The sequence below is a fragment of the Callorhinchus milii genome, unplaced genomic scaffold (genome assembly GCF_018977255.1).
Source record: "Callorhinchus milii isolate IMCB2004 unplaced genomic scaffold, IMCB_Cmil_1.0 Scaffold4, whole genome shotgun sequence".
In the NCBI taxonomy this organism is placed as follows: domain Eukaryota; kingdom Metazoa; phylum Chordata; class Chondrichthyes; order Chimaeriformes; family Callorhinchidae; genus Callorhinchus; species Callorhinchus milii.
In genome coordinates this window covers 14509679-14537585 of record NW_024704745.1, presented here as the reverse complement: position 1 = coordinate 14537585, position 27907 = coordinate 14509679, and the positions used below count along the sequence as shown (strand labels likewise).

Sequence of the window (27907 nt, the reverse complement as noted above, 5' to 3'; positions counted from 1 at the left end):
AAAAGCTCTCTTGTGTATTCAATGATAACAAATTCAGTCTTCATTTGACTAAATTATGCCATTAGTAAATATATGACATAATGAGCTAGAAAAAAATTTGTTAAGAGATCATTTACCCACACACACTTGAGATAATAATAATAATCCTTGCAATTGTTATAGCTCTTTTCACGTCTTCTAGACGTCTCAAAGCGCTTCACAGAATATACTGTAAAGTGAATTGACTGTATATTTTGTGGGAGAAAGGTGCTATATCAAATGTAAGGATGATTATTATTATTATATAATAGGTACATATTAAAAAAAACAAAAAGATCAACTAATATACTCTCACAATCAGAGTCCCATAGCATAGTGGTTAGCGCACTCGCCTTGCAAACAAGAGGACTTGGGTTTCATTCCCAGGTGGGGCGAAACCTTAAGCAAGTTTCCTCACTCCAAATGTTTACCTAGCAGTAAGTAGAAACCTGCTTATTAGTCATTTGATGGATTGCTTTCCGGGATAATGGTTTGTGTGTCAATCTGTCGCAGTGGTAGCACTCCCGCCTCTGAGTCAGAAAGTTACGAGTTCATGTCCCACGTTGGGGCTAATAAGATGAAACTCCAATGCAGTGCTGGAGGTATGTTGCATTGTTGGAGGTCCTGTCCTTTGGATGAGACATCAAACCACCTGCCTGTTCAGGTGAATGTTAATTGGCACTATTTGAAAAGTGAAGGCAGTTTCTCCCAGTGTCCTTGCCAACAATCACCCAAAGTAAAAAAAATTGCCACTCATTTCATAGCTGTTTATGCGACATTGCTGTGCGCAACTAGTTGCCAAGTTTCGCCCACAAAATACACAGACAATCCACTTTACAGTATTTCCTGTGAAGCGCTTTGAGATGTTTCAACAAAGTGATAAGGTGCTATATCAAATGCAAGGATTATTAATTAAGGTCTGTAAATTTACCATCCCAAGGAAAATGTGTTACTCACATATCTGTCATCGCTTAATACCACTGGATCCCCAACCCCCATTGGATCAAATGTCCTCAATTTCAAAGACCTACATATGCTTGCCTCACCCTGCCTCTTTAACCTCCGGCAACCCAAGACTCAACAACTACCTACGCTAGGCAAACATCAGTCTACTTCGCAATCCCCGTCCCCCACCCTACCATTGAGTCCTTTCGCCTTGCCCTTTCCTTCTCTGCCTTAAAGCTCATCTTAAAATTATTCTGTTTGGCTACACTTTCAGCCACATTTCCTTCCTTTTAAGGGCTCTGAAACGCTACCCTGCGTGGAGGCGCTATATAAGTGCAAGTTGTTGCTGTTGTTGTTTCCCCTCCCTAGCTGGGCTCCCAGTCAGTTGTGTGAAGCACTTTGAGATATCCTCCTAATGTGAAAGATACTGTATTAAGTGGAACAGACAGGTCTCGGCACCTCTGTTGAATCTAGTTTTAGTGTGACTAACACCTTGTAATGAGGGGTCACATTTTTAAACATGTGCGGCTGATATCCACACTATATTCAATGCAGCTCAATAGCTTGAAAAAGAAGAGATGACACGGAATTGACAATACCTTAAGTAGAGATCCATTGTGAACCAGCCCCAATTACAGTCATGTGTGTCTTCAAGCACGAACAGTGAAATCTGCTTATAAAATTAGGCACTGCGCCAGCTCTGGTGCTTTGCTCCGACTGCACAGGAGGTGTTGCAAAAATCATATTATGGAATTGGCAATGTTTGAGAATAAAGTAAATCATAACCTATCCTATAATTATCTTATTATAGCACAGTGCATTGGACATGCTGACACACTGTGTTTTAATGTCCCTACCAGAGGAAATGTATTTATGCAATAGGGAAATCCTTTAAGATGAATGCACTAGCTTACAACCAAACATACTGCTTTTATACTACCCCTTTTGTACTGGACAAAAAAGGGAGTGAAAAGATAAATGTGTTTAGTCCAAAAAACTAATAAATGACATAAAATGACATAGAATGATAAGGCACGGAAACAAGCCATTCAGCCCAACTAGTCCATGCAGTTGTGTTTATATATATCTATATCGTGTTCAGCATAGCGTCTTTCACACTGCAAGGACATCTCAGACCTTCATAGGATATTATAATAACAAGTAATAATCCTGCATTTATCACATCTTCGAGACGTCTCAAAGCGCGTCACAGAACATACTGTAAAGTGAATTGACTGTATATTTTGTGAATGAAACGCAGCAGCGAATTGCGCGCAGCGGTGTCCCACAAACAGTCGTGGATTCAGTGACCAAATTATTATTAATTTGGAGTCCTGTAGCTTAGTGGTTAGAGCACTCGCTTTGCAAACGAGAGACCTGAGTTCAATTCCAGGTCAGGGCGAAACCTTGGGCAAGTTTCCTTACTCCACACACCTAATAATAATCCCTCAAAAAAAAAACCAAAACAATAATAACTTGGTCATTTTCAATCTACGACTGTTTGTGGGACATTACTGTGCGCAATTGGCTGCCGCGTTTGCCCACAAATATACAGTCAATTCACTTTACAGTGTGTTCTGTGAAGCGCTTTGGGACGTTCTCCCGACGTGCAAAGCGCGATATCAAATGCAAGGATTATTTTTTATTATTATTATTTTTATTGATTTAGTTCATTTTTTTGAAGATATACTGTGAAGTGGAGTGACTGTGCTTTTTGTGGTTGAACACAGAAGACAATTGCGCATAGCAATGTCCCCTAAACAACCATGAAGTGAATGACCAATTTCAACAGTAGATTGTTGACCAGGACAGTGGGAGAAACTCCCTTCCAATATATTGAATAGCGCTGTGAATGACCACCTGAACAGATAGAATGGACATGGTTTAACATCTCATTTGAAGGATGTCACCTATGACAATGCAGCAAACCCTCGGTACTGCATTGGAGTGTCAGCCTTGACTATATGAATTTCAAGGCCAATAAGGGGGCTGAATCCACAATCTTCTGACTCAAGAGCGAAAGCATTACCAGAATGTACCGGAATGACACAAAATGCTACAAACTGAAATATTTTTACATTTAATTTGCTTTCTGTTCACATTAATCTCCCAGTTTTTACCTACAGCACCCCGCAGATACCACACACAGTGTTAATGCTCCAGTTGATATTTAACACAACAAAAGGACTCCTTCCCCAATGTTTTCTCAATTGTGAAGTTTCCAAAGCCGGCTCTGCAGTACTGTACTTCCCATGGTTCAAACCAGCAGTTTAAGCTAGTGATCTGCAATGCTGTTCGCTCACACCATTATTGGAAATGACATTAGAAGCTACATAACAAGTACATCTAAGTCCATTCAATGCAATAAATATTTAATGTATCTTTAAATTGACCCTACGTTCATATTGATCAGTAATTACCTGTGAATATTAGCAATCGTACACAAAGCCCAATCTTCTTCAACCTCTTCTGCAGAGGAACCTTTTATTATCTAGGTTTTACGTGTTCAAATATGCTCCAGCTTATGCTTATCTACCTTACAATGCATCCGTTTAATTGGTCCACATATTTTGATTGCTCTTTATCTACTTTATACTTACAGCTTAATACAATCAGCATATTTTAGATTACAAGCACGACTCTCTGCAAATGTTTTGTGAACAGTGAGAGCGGGGGATTGATAGCAAGGGAAGCCCATTCGTCACTGGCCCATAGAGAGCTTTGTCTAAATGTCAATATATTCCGCTTCCAATTGCCAAGTCCTTACCTACCAATTGAACTACATCCTCAACAAGAAATGCTACGATCCAATTTGCGGTATTTCTTAAGAAATCCCCATAGAATTCTTGACCTGCACATGACGAGTAGACTGATCCAACAACAACAACTTGCACTTGTACAGCATCTTTCATGCCAGAGGGTGTCTCGGAGTGCTAATAATTGGGGGCAAAGGGTCAGGACCATCCTGGGATAGCCTCAGAGACAGTGCTCAGGGTGTAAGTATGCCTGGGACTCACTCTAAAGTATTTGAATATTGATACCTCATTATTGATACAGCATTACAAGTCATAATAAGATAACTGAGCCAAGCCAAGGGAGCTGGTCTCAGTCAGGGTGGGTGAGAGAACGACTGACTCATGTGGATTTCTGGTATTGGTGAAAAAATTGTTGGTTCACTTTCAACTTGGTGATCAACACTGGTCTTTTGAGGATGACCCCACCCCCCACCCCCAGCACCTCACGCTCACACTGTGGGAAAGCCACATGTAGATCGCAAAGCAATGGCATTCTTACTGGCGCTGTGATGTCATTTGCTTGACTCATTCGTAACAAGGAACCCGTTGTGAAACACCACAAATTAGACTCATTTAGTCTCTGCTCATCTGCTTATCACCAGAAGATTTCTATCACTTTGTTCCTATTAGAAATCTGGACCTCAGAAATAAACAAATATTGCAAGAAAACATTCTTATTTCAGTGCCATAGGGAGTATGGCATACTCATGATTGACAGGCAACCTGACTATTTTTACAGGTAACTGCGACAAGTAGCAAAAGATATTGCACTTGCAGCTATCTCCATGAGTCACTAGACAAATCTACAGGGTTTTAAAATGTGTTTCTTTTTAATTGATAAGTATGTTAATAGAGTTTATTACTTTATGGTTATACCATTCAGTACAGGAAGATTGCATTTAATTAAATAAAAACTGTCCTGTTTGTACAAATCTTTTCAAACATATTGGTGTGTTTTTTGGGGGGGGAATTAAAAAGGGCAGATTTGTAACCATTTTGTTTACGAGTTTATAACAAATTACCAAATACAAGAGTGCAAATATGCTGGTTAAACAATACAAGAAAAAGCAGTATTGGACCTTGTCTTCCTGGAACTCAATTCCTTGTCAAAGGGATGGATATAAAGAGACTCAATGCACAGTTCTGGGAGGTCAGGCAGCAGCCATTCCACATAAACCTCAGGTGGAGGCAAAACAGTCATAACTATAGCAGCTTAGATATTGCAGACCTACTAAAGTTATCTTGAACCAATAAAGGTTATGTTATCCATTGGAGGTCACGCTTTCAGCCACTGTGCCCTGGAATTCTCTCTGACACAATCCTTCCATCTTGACCTCTCTCTCCCCTTTTCCAAGTCCTGCTTGAATACCTTCATCTTCGACTGTGCGTACGACTAACACCCACCAAAACCCATCCGACTCAGAGTCACGCTCCACCACTGCTAAGTGCTCTAAGACGCTAACCTGCGTGTAATTAAGTGTTAAGTTGTTGTTTTTGTTAATCCTTGCATTTGACATAGCATCTATAAGGTCGAAAAGTCTTAAGGTTCTTCGTAGGGAACTGCTGATAATTGTGGTATTTCGGGGCAAACACGGCAGCAAATTTACACAAAGCAAAGTCACACATGCAGCCATGTGCTGAGCTACAAGGTTATCTGGAGGATCAATGGCAGGCACAAAGGGAGAAGCTTCCTTTAGTTATCAATATTGAGAGAATTCTTTAAATTACAACAACTTTATAATCCACGACTGTTTGTGGGACACTGCTGTGCGCAATTGGCTGCTGCTTTTCGCCCATGAAATATACAGTTAATTCACTTTACAGTATATTCTGTGAAGTGCTTTGAGACAACAACAACAACAACAACAACAAGATTCCATTTATAAAGCGCCTTTCACGTCAGGAGGACGTCCCAAGGCGCTGCACAGTTGGGTCATGTCCCGAGCAGGGGGGAAATGGTCAGGGTGAGGGGAGGGAAGGGAGGGAGCAAGGAGGGGGGAAATGGTCAGGGTGAGGGGAGGGAAGGGAGGGAGCGAGGAGGGGGAAGAGAGTCGAGAGGGGAGCTGAAGGCACGGTCAAAGAGAAAGGTTTTGAGACCGGCCTTGAAGGAGGAAAGGGAGGAAGCAAGGTGAAGGCACTGGGGGATGGAGTTCCAGAGCCTGGGGGCTGAGAGGCTGAAGGCCCGACCACCGATGGTAGGGCGGTTGGGGCGGGGGACATGGAGCAGACCAGAGCCAGTGGAACGGAGGGTACGGGCAGGTAGGTAGGGGGATAGTAGGTTGGAGAGGTAGGAGGGAGCAAGGCCGTGAATGGCCTTGTAGGTGAGGATGAGGATCTTGAAATCAAGAGACGTCTCGAAGACATGAAAAGCGCTATATCAAATGCAAGGATTATTATTATTATTCTTTACAGAGCCCTGGAATTACTGTTAAATAGTACTTAAAGTGGAATTCTGTAGTCAGTTCAGGGATAGTATCACCATGGAGGTGAAGGAGAGAAAACACACACAATAGAAGAAGAGGAGAAAACCGTGGAGTAGGAGGATAACATCTGCAAAACTGGTGGCTGACTTTACTAAAATATCACCAGGAGCCAAGAATTATAGTTATTAAGCAAATGTGATGTTTCACTGACAGCTTAATTTGAAAACCTATAATTTGCTTAAAAAGTATATTAAAAACCAGAATGAATTTAAGTCATGGCTTAATTTGTTCTTCCGAAGCCTCACCCATATTCTGCTGTTAAACTCTGATTGGAGTAAAGCTAAGCATTAGAACAAAAAACATGCAACTACACAGGCTGTACAGCATGAAAACGAGCCATTCAGATCATCGAACATATGCTGGTATTTATTCTACACATAGCCAAACATTCTTTCCAATATTCCTCTATTCCCTTCTCGCTCATATATGTATTAAATTTCTTCTGTCAGTAATTCGGGGACATAGATATAAGATTGCCACAAGAAGAGTGAAAGGGGAACTTAGGAGAAACTTTTTCACTCATAGAGTAGTTGTGGTATGGAACGTCTTGCCAAGTAGGATAGTGGAGGTGGATTCCATTGTAGACTTCAAGAGGGAAGTAAACAGGTATATGAAAGAGACAGGCTTGAAGGGGTATGGGGATAAGGTGGGCAGTGTGATTGAAACAATAAAACCGATGTAGGTTTGATGGACTGAATGGTCTCCTTCTGTTTTGTAGATTTCTAAGTTTCTATGCTGAAGTTAAACATTCCTGTCTTTAATGAAATCCAATATGAACACTGTACTACATTCTCTCTGTAGGCATATTTAGTCCCATTAAAAGGTTGATTAAGGACACGAAAAAAAATTATATTTTCAATTTAAGTGCATAAATATTGCAGCTCTCTTCTGTTCGTAAGAAGCAATCTGAATATCCCTTCCTAAATTTCACTTGACCAAAACATATTGGGGTCTTCAATACGATATTAACAAAACAGATTGCTTGTATTAATTGTGGCTACTAATTTATGATTATTGTATTGGGGGATTTGTGATTAGATTCAGGAAAAGATCAATAATGAATCAGATTAAAAAACAAAATTAGATTTGCAGTTAGCAATTCCTCGATCTCAGCGTGAATCTCCCAATTCAATAGTCGCATACTTGAAGTACAATTATGCAAGAAATCTGGTTTTAAAATCACAATTTAGACTGAAGGCTGGAATGTGCATGGAGTCTTTCATGTATCAAGGGCTTCAAATAATTCCATAAGCTCTGAGGCCAAGGCTTTAACAATTTAGCAATATCTCCTGAACCTGGAATGGTTCATAATGCATTTCTAAGGCATTTTGAGAGGCATATTGTGAGAGAATGTGCAAAATACAAAATACAATATATCAATGGATTAATTCAGGTGTGATTCATGCTGAGATCTGCCTGAGACGTTAATTTCAGTAATACTTTGGTTTCCCCCAATAAGAACATAAGAACATAAGAATTAGCAGCAGGAGTAGGCTATTCGGCCCCTCGAGCCTGCTCCGCCATTCGATAAGATCATGGCTGATCTTCTCACCTAACTCTGATTACCTGCCCTACCCCCATATCCCCTAATCCCTCTATTTTTCAAGAATCTATCAGTCTCAGCCTTGAAAATGTTCAAGGACTGAGCATCTACAGCCTTCTGGGGTAGTGAATTCCATAAGTTCACTACCCTCTGAGTGAAGAAATGTTTCCTCAACTCTGTTCTAAAAGGCTGACCCTTAATTTTAAGACTGTGACCCCTGGTTATAGATTCTCCTACCAGGGGAAACAGTCCCTCTGTGTCTACTTTATCCAGCCCTTTAAGAATCTTATAAGTTTCAATAAGATCCCCCTAATTCTTCTGTACTCTAGAGAATACAGCCCTAGTTTATTCAGCCTATCCTCATAGGTCAGTCCCCTCATCCCAGGAACTAACCGAGTGAATCTACGCTGCACCCCCTCTAGGGCAAGTATGTCCTTTTTTAAATAAGGAGACCAAAACTGCACACAATACTCTAGGTGCGGTCTCACCAAAGCCCTATACAGTTGCAGCAAGACTTCCCTACTCTTATATTCTAAACCTTTCGAAATGAACGCTAACATGCCGTTCGCCTTCTTAGTTGCTTGCTGCACCTGCAAACTAACTTTTTGGGACTGGTGTACAAGGACACCCAAATCCCTTTGAATACTAACTCTATCTAACTTCTCCCCTTCCAGAAAATAATCTGTTCTTTTATTCTTGCTACCTAGGTGAATAATTTCACACTTGCTAACATTGAATTCCATCTGCCACCTACTTGCCCACTCCCCTAGCCTATCTATATCTTGTTGCAATCTTTTTGCATCATCCTGAGAGCTCACTCTGCTACCTAGTTTAGTATCATCCGCGAATTTAGACACATTACATTCAATGTCCTCGTCCAGATCATTGATGTAAATGGTAAATAGCTGAGGCCCAAGCACTGATCCTTGTGGCACTCCACTAGTTACATCCTGCCAATTCGAGAATGATCCGTTTATCACTACTCTCTGCTTTCTACCCGATAGCCACTCTTCTATCCATGTTAATATTTTCCCATTAATCCCGTGGGCCTTGATCTTGAGTAACAGCCTTTTGTGTGGCACCTTGTCAAATGCCTTCCTAAAATCCAAATATACCACATCTACTGGTTCCCCCTTATCCAACCTGCTGGATACATCCTCAAAAAATTCTAAAAGGTTAGTCAAGCATGACTTCCCTTTTGTAAAGCCATGTTGACTCTGCCTAATCTTTTTATGGTCTTCCAGGTATCCCATAACTACGTCTTTTATTAAGGACTCAAGAATTTTCCCTACAACTGACGTCAAACTAACTGGTCTATAGTTTTCCCTATTTTCTCTCCCACCCTTCTTAAATAGTGGAGTTACGTTTGCAATCTTCCAATCAATGGGAACTTTTCCAGTATCCACAGACTTTTGGAAGATTATAGACATGCCATCCACTATCTCAGTAGCCACCTCCTTTAAAACTCTCGGATGCAGGCCATCCGGTCCAGGGGATTTATCGGTTTTAAGACCCGACAATTTACCTAGAACCATCTCTTTACTAATGTTAATCTCCCTAAGTTGCTCGCTAACATTGTCTTCTTGGTCCTCTATTTTTGGTATGTTTCCAGTGTCTTCTACGGTGAAGACTGTAGAAAAATACTTGTTTAATGACTCTGCCATGTCTTTGTCCCCTATTATAATTCCTCCGGTCTCTGCCTGTAATGGACCCACATTCACCCTCGCTAGCCTTTTCCTCTTTATATATTTGTAAAAACTCTTGGAGTCTGTTTTTATGTTCTTTGCTAGTTTGCCCTCGTAATCTATTTTCTCCCTCTTGATCAATTTTTTGGTCCTCCTCTGTTGTTCCCTAAAGTTCTCCCAATCCTCGGGTTTACTACTCATCTTCGCTGTTTTATAGGCTTTTTCTTTTGATTTGATACTTTCCCTAACTGCTCTAGTTAGCCATGGCTGCACCACCTTTCCCATGGCATTCTTATTCCTCAAAGGAATATGTGCTCGTTGGGAATTTTGCACTATCTCCTTGAATGTCTGCCATTGCTGGTCTACCGTCAAATCTTTAAGTTTAGTCTCCCAGTTTATTCTGGCTAAATCCTCTCTCATACCAGCAAAGTTGGCTCGATTTAAATTGAAGACTTTTGCTTCAGACTTAACTACTTCCCTCTCTAACTTAACGCTAAATTCCATCATATTATGATCGCTTTGCCCTAGAGGAGCCTTAAGTTCCAGTTTGCTGATCAGCCCTGTTTCATTACACAAAACAAGGTCTAATATGGCTTGTTCCCTGGTCGGCTCCTCAGCATATTGATCTAGAAAATTATCTCTAATACATTCTATAAACTCCTCTTCTATGTTACCTTTCCCAATTTGGTTGTCCCAGTCTATGTGCAGGTTAAAATCACCCACAATTAGTGTCTTTCCTTTGCTACATGCTCCACTAATCTCTTGATTTATACCTTGAGCGATACTTTGACCACTGTTTGGGGTTCTATAAACTACTCCCACTATAGTTTTCTGCCCCTTGAAGTTACGTATCTCTACCCATACTGACTCTACATCTTGCTTTTCAGATTTAAAATCTTTCCTCTCTACTGTTTTTATCCCATCCTTTATTAGCAGGGCCACTCCCCCTCCTCGTTTACCACATCGCCTATCTTTCCTATATACCACGTAGCCGGGAATATTCAGTTCCCATCCCTGATCACCCTGTAACCATGTCTCGGTGATGGCTACTAGATCATACCGGTTTGTCTCTATTTGTGCAACTAATTCATCTATCTTGTTACGAATGCTTCGTGCATTCAGATATAGCGCCCTTAATTCTGACTTCCGGCTATTAACCCTATTCACCAGCACTCTATCACTGTACTTCCTTTCCCTGCTTGACACACTTTGCTCTTCTCCCTTGTTAATCTGCTCTCTTGCTTTTGTTGATCTCAAGTTTAACTGTGGTGGACTATACTTTCCTATGTTTTTACCTCCCCCCTTAGTAGTTTAAAGCCCTTTCTACCTCCCTATTTATTCGCGTAGCCAGGACATTTGTCCCAGCCCTATTTAGGTGGAGCCCATTCCTTTGGAAAAGCTCCCATCTTCCCCAATACTCGTGCCAGTGGCCCATGAATTGGAATTCCTGCTCTCCGCACCACTCTTTTAGCCAGGCATTCAGATCTATGATCTTCTTTTGCCTGTACCAATTAGCTCCTGGCTCAGGTAACAGTCCCGATATCATCACTTTGGAAGTTCTATTCCTTAGTTTAATTCTCAATTCCCGGAACTCGCTCCTTAACTGGTCCCTACTGGTCCTACCAATGTCATTGGTCCCTATATGTACCATTACGATTGGATCCTCTCCCTCATGCCTCAAATTTATCTCCAGCCCGGCGGTGACATCCTTCACCCTGGCCCCAGGAAGACAACAGAATCTTCTTGTCTCCCTGCTACGGCTACAGAAAACTGTCTCATCCCCAATAAGAATTACATTTTTAACCTCCTGCATGGGGTGTTGGGGTCAGGTTGCCCGTCTTCCTCGCAGATTTTCTTGTCTACACAGGTTGCCAATATTTCATACCTGTCAGACAAGGCTAAAGTCTGGGATTCTTCAGCCCCTCTTTTTCGGGAACGCTTGCCTGCCCGCCTGACTATCACCCAGTCATGTCCGTCGCTGCTACATTCTTCTTCCTTGGGACTCAGGGGAGTGTCTGGCTCCAGGATAAAGCTGTCCAGGAAGTTTTCTCCATCCCTAATGCTGCGCATTAGGCTTGTTGAAACTCAAATAATTTATTTTAAAAAATACTTCAAACATTATATAAATAGAACAAGAGATGATCGTGATATACCTGATTATCAGAGGATCTTGGCTTCTTCATGACTTCAGGAGACTATCATTCAGGTTCCTTTTTGACTCAATCATTTGCTGCTTAGGTTCAGCTACACTTTTGCCATAACAATAGATGCTGCTATTGTACATACAACATTACACAGTGCTCCAAACAGACATTGTAGGGCTATTAAAGAGCTGCAAATCAGTGGGCTTAATTTAGTGCAGTTGACTTATGTCGTTTATTTAAAAACTTACGCAAGAAGCTTCCTTGCACATTTGAGGCTGAACGGAGTGAGCAAGAGTCAATAAGAGAATATGTTCAAGGGTCTATTGGGAGCAATTCCCCTCCCACCAACGATGGCCTGGTATTGAATTTAGGTCAGAAGGAGCATTTATATAGAAAGGGAATTGCAGTCTCTTGGGTTAGAAGCAGCTCTGCAAGAGCTTCAAATGCCGGTGCGGTCAATTGTACCCCATTCACACTGCACACCCAACAGTCAAACAATTGTCACGTCAAACACTCAGTTACAACTTTCATTTCCTAGATTCCAGACCTTGTCTGACATCTGGATAAGGTTCATTAAGGCCAGCAATATCCAAACCACATTGTTACCTTGAATGGGTGGGCAGGGAGTTCAGCTACATAACAGTGGCAGCTGGAGGTACCTTTTACACTGGTGCTTTTAGAGGCAGAGAGAAAACAACTCTCGAGAGGTACTGAAGCACTAAAGGCAGAATTGCCATCGGCAGCATCACTGACAACTAAGTGCAGCATCTTAGATAAACAGCAGCATTCTATTCACTGCTTTGGATGGTGCAAATCCAGCACACACAATTTATATTCATGTAGAAAAAGAAACGTCCTGAAGCACTTTGCGGAATGGAATTAATTAGTTATGAAGTGGATATTGTTATGAAAACAACAGAAACATGAAAGTTCACGCAAAGAAAGTTCTGCCCCAGAAAGTAGTAGAGGAGGAATCAACCGGGCTGCTCAAAAGAGAGTTAGACAGATGTTTAAGCAGTAAAGGTTTTAAGGAGTATGCCAATTAGGGCAATGTACTGGGAATTAATAGATCTCCGAAAATCTAATAAACTGGTGGAACTGACTCGATGGATTGAATGGCTTCCTCCTGTTCCTGTTTTCCTATGCTCCTAGTTACTAGGTTTTGTTTGATCAGACAAGTGTCTGACACATGCAGAAATTCATCACCATGTGTAAGAGTATCGCACTCTGCTCCATTATGCACCCAGCCTGATAAACGAAAGGGAGAGGGGGTCTCAACGCATATACAGCAGATCATGAAGCACTAACCAGTTTGGAGATCATCCCTTATCAATGTGGAAGACAAATCATTGAACTGTCCTTATAATCTTCCCACAGAACTATGTAATTCTGAGCTTTGCAACATGGACAATTCATTTTCAAACGAACGAAAAATACAATCTACTAAGAGGCCGATTGCATAAATATGACAATAATGGCTTACCTTGGAATCCTTGGCATAGTAAAGAGTCCTTCCCCGCAGCTTGAAGTACCTTCTCTTCCAGCGCTGAAATGAGCTGGTCTGTTTCAGTAAAAATCCTTCTTTTATACTTGTCTGCAAACAAATCAAAAGATTGGTGTAAAGACAATCAGTAAAGAGAGCATTAGTAAAGAGTGAGTAAAGAGAGAATACACTCACTAAAGTAGATACAGTAACATCACTAAGTGCCATGGTTCCATACTATGTCATTGAATGTGAATACAGTTCAGAAAGCCTATACGTTTCACCCACAAATTACACAGTCATTAGACTTTACAGAATATTCTGTGAAGCGGTTGGAGACTTCTCAAAAACATAATAAGGCGCTATATCAAATACAAAGATTATTATTATTGTTACTATAGCATACATTCTATAATTATCAGAATAATCCTTGCATTTGATATCGCGCCTTATCACAATTTCAAGATGTCCCAAAGTGCTTCACAGGATATGCTGTAAAGTGAATTGACTGCATGTTTTGTGGGCGAAACGCGGCAGCCAATTGCGCACAGCAGTGTCCCACAAACAGTCGTGGATTAAGTAACCACACTAATTTTTTTTGAAGGGATTATTATATGTTTATCTCTTTTTATGTTTTGTGTATAAAGAGAGACAGTCAGATACAGTATAATGGAAAGAGCATAGAGAGAGAGAGTTACAGAGCTCAACAGGAAAGTGAGAGAGTCACAGAGGATAAAGAGAGATAGTCACACAGTGAATAATGGGAATCACAGTAACAATATAGACATGTATAGCTGAAAATGGAGTCCTAATCCCTGACTGTTCAGCGCCTTGATATGAAAGGCTCTTTACGAATGTAATTTTGTATTGTATTGTATTTTGCACAAATCTGGCAAGAGGCTATGATATAATTTTATGAGGAAGTAACCTTTCAATATATAAACAATCATTTTTTATTTGAATACGATTGTTCTGTTTTGAATTGGTTTTGCTTGAACAAGCCTTAATGTCATGGTCACAACAAAGATTCAGATGGCAAAGTCCATTTGATCTCATCCTTTTACACCCAAACATCTCTCCAATATAGCATCAAGCTGTTTCTCAAATCTGCCCAGAGTCCTTCCATCAACCAACCTTCCTGATTCCAAGTTCCAACCGTTAATTAACTTCCGTGTATAGCAATACTTCCTGGTGTATGTTCAAATATTACCCTTTATAACTCTGAACTCATGCCCTCTTGTTATTATACCTTGATAATATTATTCTGGATTTGATCGGAGGAATTAGCTTGTGAATGGTAACCATCCACACACTGCAGGGAGCTTACTGAACAACTTATGTAGAAGTACTTGGTTAATAACTTTGGAGCTTATCATAACAATAATACAACAATAAATTGCATTTATATCACGCCTTTCATGTCAGGAGGATAGTAAGGGTTTGCACCCGAGTTGGGGGTTGCAGTCAAGAGGGGTAAATAATAATAATAATCCTTATATTTGATATAGCGTTTTATCATATCTTCAAGATGTCTCAAAGTGCTTCACAGAATATACTGTTAAGTGATTTGACTGTATATTTTGTGGGGGAAACGTACAGTGCGAGAGGGGGTGGAGGTGGAAGGATGAGCGAAGGCATGGTCTTGAGACAGATCTTGAAGGAGACAATGGAGAGGGCGAGGCGGAGGGACTCCAGGATTTTAGAAAGGCTGAAGGCTCGACCGCTGATGGTAGGATGGGCAAGGTAGGGGACATAGAGAAGGCCTGTCCCTGTCGAGAGGATGGAGCGGGCAGGTTGGTAAGATTTAGTAGGTTGCAGAAGTAGGGAGGAGCAAGACCATGGAGGACTTTAAAGGTGAGGACGATAATCTTGAACTCGATTCTCTGGGGATGGGGAGGCAGTGAAGGATAAGGATAAGGGTGACTGGCTCTTGCAACTTGGTGTGGGAGAGGACATGAGCTGCAGAATTCTGAATAATCCACAGCTTGTGGTGGGAAGATTTGGAAAGTCCAATGAACAAGGCATGAACATAGTCAAGCCTGGATGTAATGAAATATTTATTGCAAACAGATAATCTTTTCATCTAGTACGCCACCTTATCATGTCATCGAAATGTCTCAAAAGATCTTGACAGGATTTTCTGTAAAGGGTCACAACATTCGCCAAACTAAAAATCTCAATGTAAATAAGTAAGAAAAAGTTTTCTACTTTAGCAATCACCTTTACACCTTTAATTCAGCTCCATTATTTTATCATGCTGAGTAATTTATTGCAGACTTTCCCAATCTCTCCAGAACTCTTTAAACAGAAGCCTTCAAAAAAAGAGATAATAAAATAAAGACAATATGGATTCAGAATGCATCCGATTTTATCTGTTCCACAGAATAGGACACTTATCTCAGCCTCTGGTAATTTAAATATAACTATGGCACTCACCTATCTAGAAATGCTCTACAAACAAGCACAATCAATAAAGAGTTGGTGGGTCAAAATCTCTCTACCACTGCTCTTAAAAGTGTTGTTGGCTATTACCAGTCACAAGTTAATTATCTCAAATAATGGTGACGTTCAAAACAGTAACTGGAAATCAGAATCTACAGTACTTGCATTACTATTTTATTGCACAGATACAAGATTTGAAGATTTGTGCAGCAACACTGTTGTCTACTATATCAGTATTAACAGTATCAGTGATATATTGCCTGCAATTCAATACAAAATTCAATACACTTCTACTTTCACCGAAGTTGGTATTTTTCCATCAATCAAACTGTAGTGATAGTGTACAGGAAAACTGTTCTTGTATTGAAATACAATGTCTAACCAACTTCACCACTTGACAGATGTGAGTTGATTCTGCTGTGTTTATTTAGACCCCCCCTAAGAACATTACATTTTAGGTTTCCACTTTTCCCCTTTTATTTATGTCGTTTTTTTACTCATAACATGTGGTATCACATAACCCTTACTTTTATTTTATGTCCTTCTCTCTTCTTCTCCAAGTATTATCCTGCACTATGGACCTCTGCCCTTTAACTTGGTTTCACAGAGGTTGGTGGGGTGGTCACTAGATGTGATGAGGACTAGGAGCCCTGGTTGCTTTCCCCTCTTTATAGACCAAGGATGCCGATTTGTTTATGGCATCCTTTTGTGATGTTCTGTTCCTATCTCATTAGTAATCAGCTCCCTCAGCACAACTGAGGTTAATAATAATAATAATAATCCTTGCATTTGATAAACCACCTTATCAGGTCTTCAAAACGTCTCAAAGCACTTCACAGAATATACTGTAAAGTGAATTGACTATATATTTTGTGGTTGTCGGTCTGTAACATCTCAATTTTGGTGTTTTGAGATATCACTGATGAAGGAGATCATGACTTATTACCAAAATATTACAGATGTGGTCAAAAAACACAGAAAAAAAATTCTGCTGTAGAAAAGCTATAGAAATGCAAATGCTATAAACTTTGCATTGATTCCAGAAATATAATTTTGTACGCTACACCTCAAAGTCCAAATGTACACATTGTAAAGCACAAGGTATACATAAACATAAGAACTGTGCCATCTGTTTTAGAAGCTAACATGTTTTAACTTAACAGTTTAGACTATTTCCAAAACCCTTTCTTGCGTGCCTCTCTGTTATTATATAAAATACTTTAAAATGAGATTAGGCAAGAAATCTGGATTATATATTGATAATCCTTGCACTTGATATTGCTCTATATCACATTGTTTTGTTAAGTCTCAAAGAGCTTCAGAGAGTTTTTCTGTACAGTCAAAACTCAGATTGGGGTTTTATGGAACACAAAGACCGCATTAAAACAAAGCTCCACTGTAATAAATAACTTACAATTGGATATCATGCCTTATCATGTTGAAACATCTCAAAGTGCTTCACTGAGTTTTTATGGAAAAAGTAGTGATTATGCATTTACATGTGGAGTCCTGTAGCTCAGTGGTTAGAGCACTCGCTTTGCAAGCGAGAGACCTGAGTTCAATTCCAGGCAGAGGGCGAAACCTTGGGCAAGTTTCCTTACTCCACACAGAGCCTAATAATAATCCCTCCAAAAAACCAAAAACAATAATAAATTGGTCATTTTCAATCTACGACTGTTTGTGGGACATTGCTGTGCGCAATTGGCTGCCGCGTTCACCCACAAATATACAGTCAATTCACTTTACAGTGTGTTCTGTGAAGCGCTTTGGGACGTCCTCCCGACGTGAAAAGCGCTATATCAAATGCAAGGATTATTATTATTATTGGTAAACACAGCAACCAACCAATTTCAGTATAGCAATGCCTGACAAACAGCCATGAAGTGAATGACCATTTTTACCTGAGTGATCGATTCTCACAGGACACCGGGAGAGACCCTTCTCTTTTCAAATAATGCCATGGGATCTCTGGCATCTGCCTGAACAGTTATAGATAGGACCTTGGTTTAATGTTTCCTCTGAAGGGAGGCACATTCGACAAGGTGGGCTCAAAAGACTGTGAGCTCAAAATCCCAATGTGGAGTCAGGCTCCACTGCTTGTCTCCCAGTGGATTACCTTCTAGATCTTTGTTCTGACTTTGAAATCTCTCTACACTCTTGTCCCACTCTGCAATCTTTTCCAGCCCCATATTCCTACCTATTCTGCAAGTTTATACCTGCTGCACGCTCTCACCCCTTACATCCTACCATCGGTGGTCAAGCTTTCAGCTATTATGCCTCAGTTTCTTTGGAAACTCTACTGAAACCCTCTGCCTCGCATCCTTTCTAATATAGATGACCCTTACCTCTCCTTTTCATATAGCGTTTGTAAAGCGTTTTGAGGTGTTTTTTCTTACGTGAAACCTCTCCTTTTCATATAGCGTTTGTAAAGCGTTTTGAGGTGTTTTTTCTTACGTGAAAAGAGACATTGAACCTGACTATAAGACACCTTATTTAACCTACACAAACAAATCAACATGACCACTCAGTCACCCTTGTACTGCTCACATGTCTCTTTCGAATGTTAATTGCCTCTCACTGTCAAGCATAATAATTCCTGCTATCCAATACCAGGAAATGCATTTGATATAATGCTTTTATGCATCAAAACATCAAAATGTTATAGGTTACTTTAAAGTGACATCAGTTAAGAAATCTGTGTTATCTGGTGATAATCTTTGCACTTGATATTGCAACATAGGGATATCTAGGGATATGTTGCAAGGGAACACTGGGGTGGACAAGTTTGCAGGGCTGTGGAGTGGGATTGATTTGGGTAACTCCTTTCATCATGCTGGCAGACACAATGGTCTGAATTGCCTCCTTCTGTGCTGTATAATTCTATGATGTCAGCCATTTCTGCGCAGTGAAATGCAGTTTTCAGTTTGAAGCCTTTAAAAAAATCCTCATAGGACTCTTCAGCCTGTCTTAAAGATGTTCAGGCACCAGCAAAATGCATGATATAGGCATCGTCCCAACCCCTTCGGCTCCCATTCCCAGCTTCAGCACCCAACCAACAGGGTCAAGCGCTTTGAGGCATCCTTCTGATATGAAAGGTGCTATATAAATGTAAACTGTACTATATAAATGTTAATTTAGGAACATAAGAACAGGAGTACACCATTCGGCTTGTTGAGCCTCCTCTGCATTTTCTTAGATCGCAGCTGATCTGTAACTCAATACCATTCACACATCTCCAGAATGTGGTAATTAGCTGGGATACAAAGCACAGCAATAATTGGAGTTCATTAGCATTGAAACACCCAGAATGAAAAATAAACCCATGGAATAAACACAAGAAGCCAACACTCCAACAGTGTGAGAGCTGTACTTGTGACATGAGCTCTTCACACTCCCAGCACACTCGCACTGGTGTGAAAGAGTTGGCCTATTTATAGCTTATTTATGTGCGTGAATTAATGCATTAAGTTCGACTAACCTTTGTACCTTGAGGCAAATGAGAATTTGATCCTGCAGAAACATGACAGAAATCTGTAGAGTGTATCTTCCCTGACTTCAGGATACAGAATGTTTAAGTAGATTTTCTTCTCTTAGGGAAAGGTTACCAGACCAGTGTATGAAGATGAGAGTGCTTCCAGGAAATCTTAATAAGATGATTTGGGTTGTCATGTGCACAATCCATAATTTTAAGATATGGAGGCCACAGAGAGGTTAGAAACTCTAAAATAGGGTTTTTTTCTAAAAAAAAATTGTCACCAGTAGTGAGCCTTTAGACAATTATAATAGATTTCCAGGGCGTTAAAAGCTACAATTTATCACTTTAATTTGCAGCCCACTTTTATAAGTCCTCATCTTCATTAAAGAACACTATCTGTGTTTAAAAAAAAATTGGCATGTTTTTCTTGTTCCTAATCAACTTTCTTGTTTAATGGTGGGGGTCAGGTCAGATACATTCATATTTCTTACATCATTAAATGCACGTTATTTGCATTTAATGACAAATGGAAAAAATGCAGATATACAAAATGATCTATATTTGAGTATTTTACTTGCACAGAAAAAGTACATTTCAAGCTTTCCAATTGAAGTCAGCAGTCACTTCCTTTGAAGGGGTGATTAGCAGTTCTTTGTCACCAGATAATGTTACACTCTTCATTATTGATGCATTGAAGGGCATGAATGGGCAAGAGGTTGAAAGATTGATCAACTCTCTATTAACACAAATATTAAAATAAATCAACCAGCATAAACACTTGCTAATTGCTAACAGTTCCTAATTGTAGCCAGGGGAAAACTGTCTCAACATAATAAAATAGTGGGGGCTAATTTGTGATGGTTGTTAATTTTATGTCTAAGAATCCAACTAGGTTTTTTGTTGACAGGTGGAAAGTAGATCTTTCTAGAGCTGAATTCCCACGATCTTCTGGTTACCGGAAGGAGTTCAATTCCCACAATTTAAGGAATCCTGTTAAGAAATATCGCACGGGATAGGCCTTGTATAAGACAAAACAGAATTAATTCTTTAGTTCGTGAGGGAGGGGTATTAGTGGGAACTAATTCTTAGCATATCAATGTAAACCACACTGATTGCATTGCCATCATGTAACTAGCATTAGTCAGAGTTTGTCCTATGGCAATGTTGAGGGTTCCAAAAGAGTTGATCCAAATCACTCTAGACACGAGTATTTTCCTTTAGTGTCTCACACATGAACTCACAGACTGCTTGTCCCTCTCACACAGACTGGATATTAAGAGTAGAGAAGCACACACTCAATTAGCCAGAGTTGCCTTTCACAGTACATTCTTTCTTCGAGAGTAATATTGTATTTGACGGAGGCAGAAAAACATTATTTCTAATCTATATTTTAAAATGCCTTTGCTAAAATAAGAGTTACGGTTAATCCCTTAGGTTAAAAGTCAATTACCACTTTACCAAGCCATCAGCATCTATGCCCTGAAACACAGATGCTGTTTCATCTATTGCCCCCATGAAACATAGATGCCCTCCCCAGCAAACTGTTCTTTGAGTTCTTTGAGTGAAATATCAAATGTTCCTGCTCCTGTCAGCTCCTGTTTGTTTTGACCACACTTCATATCCACGTCATACCATTTACTTTCATAGCCCAGGTTTTGCAATTATACAGTACATTAAAACATTTTTAAAAATCCTTCCATTTGATGTAGTGCCTTTCACATTGGGAGGATATCTCAAGGTACTTCACAGGATTCACTATAAAGTGTAATGTGCAGTGATTGTATCTTGTAGATTAGTGTCTACACACCACAGACAGCACTGTGCATTTGAAGTACGTCCATGGTTATTACAACATTTCATCCCATTTCATACTAAATTTCTGGAACAGACTACCAAACGGGAGGGTTCTGCCCTTGGTCAATGATGTCTGGGTCCCCTAATAAATGAGAAAATGTATTGATCCCACAATTAAGTGCTCCACAATGCTGCTCGCATGAAGGGCATTATATAAATGCAAGTTGTTGTTATTTCTACTGTGGATACTGTAATTTTGAGCTCTTGTACAACCCCTCCAAAAAGCATTATTAAATTATTACTGGCTGCTTGTTTTGTGCTGACTTGGGTTTGAGAAGGAACAAGACCAGGCAGCTGCTGTGTTGATGTGGTCTCTATGTAATGCTGTCTTGAACTCTTGTAAGTACTTCCAATCTCATTCTCAGTAATGATAAGGCACTCAGGCATCAAGGCATTCCACAAGAGTAACCTCTGTCATGTGAAAGTGAAATGATTGACAATTTGTGGGCGCAACTTTTCCAGGTGAATAAAATGCTTCACTGTCATCATATTGATCTAGCCAGCAAATCTTTACCGGGGGTATAAAATCAACCAGCGCAATGCCCCACTAATGACTTGCTTGAAAGGAAACATGAACTGATTCACTCTCATATTATTTGCAAAAGAACACTGAGCCCCACTGAACAAGGCCAGCTTCACCAGAAACATCCAGTTGGCATGTAATTGTAAGAGGCCACATTTCCAACACACATATTGTAATCTTAGCAAACTGTGAAAGATTTGTGAATAAAGACCTGTAATAATAGCACCTTTCAACTGATGTTATATCTGGGAGGCAAATTGGCTGCCACATTCGTCCACAAAATACAGTCACTCAACCTTACATATTTATCTTATAGATGTCTATCAAGTGAAATGCTTTGGGATGTCAAGATACCCTAGCAGATGTGATGGGGTCTACGTGCTTTGGATCTCTCTGTTTTCATCAATGAGTCGGAACTCAATCAAGGCAATTGCAGATCCAACTCTAGGTTGGGTCTCATCATATCCAGAATCGGCAACACTGTTCGTTATTAGGTTACTATTTGCCTCTGGATGTTGGCTTGCTGCCAGAGGCAAAAATGTAATGTAAAAAATTGTATTAGCAACAGAAGCAGTGGTACAGTGAGTCTTGCTGCTTGTCCAAGCCATTAAAACCAAACTAGATTGTTAATGTGTGCATATTTCTTTTGTACGATAGGAGTACCTGCTATTTATCATTAACATTACTGAGAGCAAATCTGTCTGGTACACAGAACACCCTGAAAAGAATTATGGGCAGAAATGCTGCAAGTGATATTTAAAGCAGATGTCACAAGGCTTGGAGCTCTCTATAATCCCTTCACTTAGTTATCCATAGTGTATTCATTGAGTTTCCTGCTGGTCTTACTAATAGTACTCCAACGCATTTGGTTCATGTCTTTTATCCTTACTGAACCCACTGAACTCATCCAGTTACACACTAACTGCAACTTCACTGTGGTCAAACTATTGTCCTACTGTGAGGTTAATGACCTGCTATTTTTAGATCCGTGGCAACAGAAAATGTTCCTTACAAATCTGATGGAAAGAATGAAAAAGATCAGTTCGCTTTTGAGGCCAAGATTAAAAAACACCAATCAAAAGGAAAGGGAAATTAAATTTGAGACTAATTAAATGAGGAAACAAAACTGAGAACAAAATGCAAAAAAGAAAAAAAAGTTAAAAGGATTTAAGTGAGGAAGGACAGGCGCTGGAAAACAGAACTTGATCCCCTTAGACACCCAAACCCTGAAAGGGGAAAAACATGTAGAGACAAAGGCAGGACCCCCTGGCAATTAGGCTCGAGCATGTGGAAAGGGGGCTCATAACTCCACAGCAATAGTTTTCTGCTGCTGAACAGACACATTCACAATAACTACAGTACTCCTCACACCGAGCATATTTCATTTTTTAGATTTACATAAGCTTATTTTCTTAATTTTCCAGTTATAAATCAAAGCTTCCTGGCTCAGGATTAATTCTTCAGAACAAGCGATAAAAGTATTTCAAATTTTCTTCTTATCAGAATAATTCTTCATGGTTTAATTTTCCAGTAGTGCATGAGCAGAGGATGCAAGGATGTCAAGAGATCTGTTCTTCCAGTGACGGCTAATACCGTTCAACAGCAAGTAACTAAAAGTTTCAATGTAATGCACTATGTATGTTCCGGCTGCTTTTCTTTTATGTGTTTTGGCCATCTTTACATAGCTACATAAAGTTACTTAAAGAGTGATACCAGACAGAAACTGGAAACAGACCATTCAGCCAAACTAGACCACACCAGTGTTTATACTCCACACTGTCAGCCCCTATCCCTCCTAAATTACATCCCTCTATTTATTTTCCCTGATTTATGCATCAAGTGTTCTTTCCAATATATTAGATACATTAATTCTCAGTGTCAACATTATATCCTAAATCAGCTCGTACACTGCATATACACTGTGTGAGTATTTTTAAATTGAATTCTGCAGTTCATACCTTCTCTTCAATGATGCTATAAATGACATGATATTTGCAGATATATATATGGGAGGTCCTATATAGAATGCCAAGATGATATTTAATAATAATAATATAATAATCCTTGCATTTGATAAAGCAGCTTAATACATCCTTGAAATCCCTTAAAGTGCTTCACAGGAATTACTGTAAAGTGTGTATTTTGTGGGAGAATCCAGCAGCCAATTTGCATACAGCAATGTCCCACAAGGAGCCATGGAATGAATGACCAATTTTATTTTGGGGGTTGTTAGCCAGGACACTAGGAGGAACTCCCTTCTTTTTCTGAATGGTGTCATGGGATCTTTTACATCCCCAATCCCGACTCCCAGCTCGGGTCCAAACACTGACTGTTCAGCACCTTGGAATGTCCTCCTGATATGAAAGGTGCTGTAAAAATGTAATTTTGTTGTTGTCGTTGAGAGACACATGTTGAAATTCAAAGATCTGAAAAACAAGTTGCTTTTTGTCTCATATACAAATGAAAAATATTTTTGGTCACCTCCCCATGTCATGATGGCTATGGTTGAGGAACCGAAAGAGGCACTTTTATTGTTCAAGAAACTATTTACGAGTGTGTTGCAAGGTAGTCAGAATCTGAGTGTCAGTTCAGATTGATGAACCATATAAGATTCCCTTATGAACTGAACACATGTGGTGTTTCTTTGCAATGAATGTCTCAACATAATTATTTATCAAATAAAATCATTAGAAAAAAATAACGGTAATTCCCTTAATTTATTTTCCTCCCCACAAAACCTGCTCCTCTTTTATTATCAAGTCACTAAATCTACCCATAACTGGATCTACATGAACATGAAATGCTGGTTTGAATGCGTAATTGGTTGGGACAGCAGACTGACAAGGTCAAGCCCAATTCAGACTAAGAGTTGATATACCTGGGTTAGTTTTTCAATCAGATTAATGTATGTGTACATGATGAGGTCTGGTAAATGGCAACCCATTATGAGGTTTCTACAACCTCCAGCTCCTTGTTTAACCTTTGCCAGCAAAAATAATTGCTGTTCTCTCAGAGGCTCAGTAGTTTTACTATCATTGGCACAGTAAGAAAAACAAATGGATAAAGAGCAAAGCCAGAGCCTGAAATGATCAGTCATGTCAGATTCTGCACCACTGTTAGCTCCACATAGATACTCGCTGAATTGTAAAAGGATCCATAATAAAACTTCATAATATTCATTCATTCAAATAATCCTGATGATTGACATCCACTGACAACATCCACAGAAACCTTTAAAGTATTCTGTCATTTTCTTTTTGGTCATCTGGGTGTCTGATATGCGGCAACCCATCATTATGCTTTCACCCACAAAGTACATAGTCACAACACTTTACAGTATATTCTGTGCAGTGCTGTGAGACGTCTCAACAATGTGATAAGGCTCTATATCACATGCAAGGATTATTATTATTATTATTATTAAGTGTATCAAAACCAGACTGAGAGTTCCACGTATGTTCCACCTACACATGGACATTTCCCCCATGTCTGAAATGGAATGCTGACTCTCTCTCTCTCTGGAGGGACAAACTGCTTACCGAATTCTGGACAGTATTAGGCACAGATTGACAAGAGGCTAGGCTTGGGTACTACAGAGTGTGCATTGGGATACTGCTAGAATTTAAACAGCTAAAGCCACATAGCTTGTGATTGAAAACACTGTCTGGCAAGCTTCCCACTGCTTGTCCAGTTACCCTACCCATTAGGGATTGGTTGCAAGGTTCACAGGGACTGAGTGGGAAGAATCCCTGCCTCTGGACTGCTACTCAAAATCATGTTAATGAGCCAGGCTGGCTGCTCTGTCATCAACAGTGCCCTGGCTACGTTATCCCATAGATATGTGGAACTCTGCCTGATTTGGATACCCTTAAGCATGGTGATGGGTTTCTGCATGTGTCAATATTCGCAGCTGATCAAAAAAGATAAAAAAATGCTGGGAGATTATTCTACAAACAAGTCACAACTGGTCAGTCTGCTCCGAGTAAAATTATCTCATCAATCATATAGACATGTCTCCTTAAGTCAACAAACGCCAACACACGACTTTTGCAACAAACACATGACTTTTGCAAGTTCACACAAGATCTTCCTTCTTCCTCGTGTGTAGATTCCTCAAATCTTGATAGTTGCTGAGCCCCACTATCTGTGGCCATGCCTTCAGCCACTTCCCCCTAAACTCTCCGCCTTAATCCATTCACCGTGCCCCCTCGTTATCCATCTTTAGATCGGATCTGAACAACTTGCTGTTTGACCATGCCTTTGGTCATATCCCCTTCCACTCCAGCTTGGTGTCATGCACCACCAGTGTTAGGCACTCTGAGCTAAGCAAGTTAAGAGTTAAATGACACGGGTTGGTCCACAAACTATTCAGGCCATCTGTACAATGTCTAGAATACTGTGGAGACAGCCCAAGCTGTTTACAGTGGAGAGACATCACCCATATGCCCCAGTGATGCAGAGTGAATGCACAAGCAACCCTTCCCCCACCCCTACAACCACCCCCATATACATACCCTTCAGAATGAACTGTATTTCCCCTATGAATGGCTTAACAGTGTCATTTCTGAATGCACCATCAATAAAGCAATATGCTGATATATAGTCTGAAAATAGTCTTGTAAATCCGTCAGTTCAAATGCCATTATTTTCATTTTAGACAACAGTGGTGTTATTCACTGATAGTATTTAAACTACTGCCCTGAATCTTGTCCACTGTTAGGAACCATCGCACCAAAAGTAGAACTGAGGATTTTTTAAATAGCCAGTGACCAACTCATTCTGTCAGTACACATAAAGAAAACACTTTATTATTGGACCATTTAACACAATCAGTGTCACATAATTCCAAACCAACCAACTAGTTCCCTTTTCCTATCTAGTCAATACTCTTTAAAAATACCAGTGAAGGTTTTCAGATGAAAATTTTCCCCAGCTTCCCCCCACCCCAAGCTCAGGCTCCCAGTGTGAGGCACTTTGAAATACCCTCACAACACGAAATACATTATATAATTGTAAATTGTTTTTGAGAAGAAAGATTTCCTCTTCGAAAACTACCTTACTGAACTTAGGACTTCCAGTGTTAATCACACATCAATCAAAGACACACAAGAAGATGCTCAATTACGTCACTGAGCAGGACATCTACTGTGCAGGGGAGAATATTCCTACAGATCACAATTAACAGAGGACTCTTCATCACCCGATTTCTTTCCCACCTTTTAAAATTTAAAGCACACATGCATGAAGTTCAGTCACACGAGTGAGGCACTGCAAGGTGCCCAGCATTTGTGGATCTGACTCAAGCTTTCAGGAGAGCAGGGGGTGAATAATGGAGGTAGAAAAAAAGTCCGTAAATATACAACACTGCAAAGGAGCCAGTTTTTTATGCGAGAAAGGAGATATTTTTGAATAAAGCAAATAGTTCCTTGCAGCATTGATATTCATCAGTTAGTCATGAGTTTCCAAAACATGATCACTGACAGAATTGTATCGTGTTCGTAACACTCAGGGATTTAGAACCAGGGTTACCAGCCAGCACATCAACTCTGTTTTGTAACACAGTCTGTCTGCTAACTAAAGATGTGTGTGACTGCTGTGCTCCACTACAGCAGGGCTGAGCTAACAGAATACAGTATCAAACAGAACTGCTAAGCGAGACTTTACGAACCACACACAGCTCTGGATAAAAGTGTTCTCCATGCTTGAAATATTCCTCATTAAAAAAGAATTACTTAAAACTTAACTAATTAAATTTTAATAGTAATGCAATTAGAAGCAGTGTTATAATTGGAATCCATTACTAGGTTGCAGGTTCTAATGGAAATAGGATTTCTACTTGTTCTGAAGAGACACTTATTGTCTGGATATGATCAGGTCTCACAATTCATTGCCTGAAGAGCAATTTTTTCTGTCATGTACTTCATATAGACAACAGAGACGAGCTATACAGAGTGCTATACATAAAACAGTACTTCAACATAAATTATTCTCCCCTTAAACAACATTAAATATTGTATTAGCCTGGCTCAGCTGGTAGCATTCTTGCCTCTGAGTCAGTCTGGTCAACAATCCCTTATATAAAATCGGTCATTCATTTCAAGGCTAATTGTGGGACATTGATGTGCGCAAATTGGCTGTCGCGTCAGCTTACAAAAATAGTTACACTATTAGTATATACTGTGACGCACTTTGAGACATCCTCCCAATATAAAAGACGCCATATCAAATGTAAGGATTCTTATTCAAAATAGCAAGGATTATTTTATTATTGAAGACCTCAGATCGTTTTGCAAAAAAAATTATACTATTAACTCCTCTTAATACATAATAAGGTGACAGAGTTTCAGAGGCACCTTGCTCTCAGATGTCTGGGAAAGCTATCATTGGGGTTGAATTCATGGCATGCTTTAATGATATGCCTTATTCTGATTGACTCACATGCAGGAACTCCACTCTGGAAAGTAGATCATGTCAGAATTTAAACAACGGATCAGTCCGATGGTGGCAGCCTAGCTCA

At 39.9% G+C, this 27907-nt stretch overlaps 1 protein-coding gene across 1 annotated transcript in view; it reads right to left on the bottom strand.

The window, feature by feature from the left end:
* dgkh (diacylglycerol kinase, eta) overlaps window positions 1–27907 on the bottom strand; it is a 166746-nt gene that overhangs the window by 81143 nt on the left and 57696 nt on the right. The window contains exon 2 of the mRNA XM_042334347.1: window positions 13097–13207. The gene's annotated coding sequence lies outside the window, so the exon portion shown is untranslated. The remainder of the gene's footprint in view (window positions 1–13096; window positions 13208–27907) is intronic.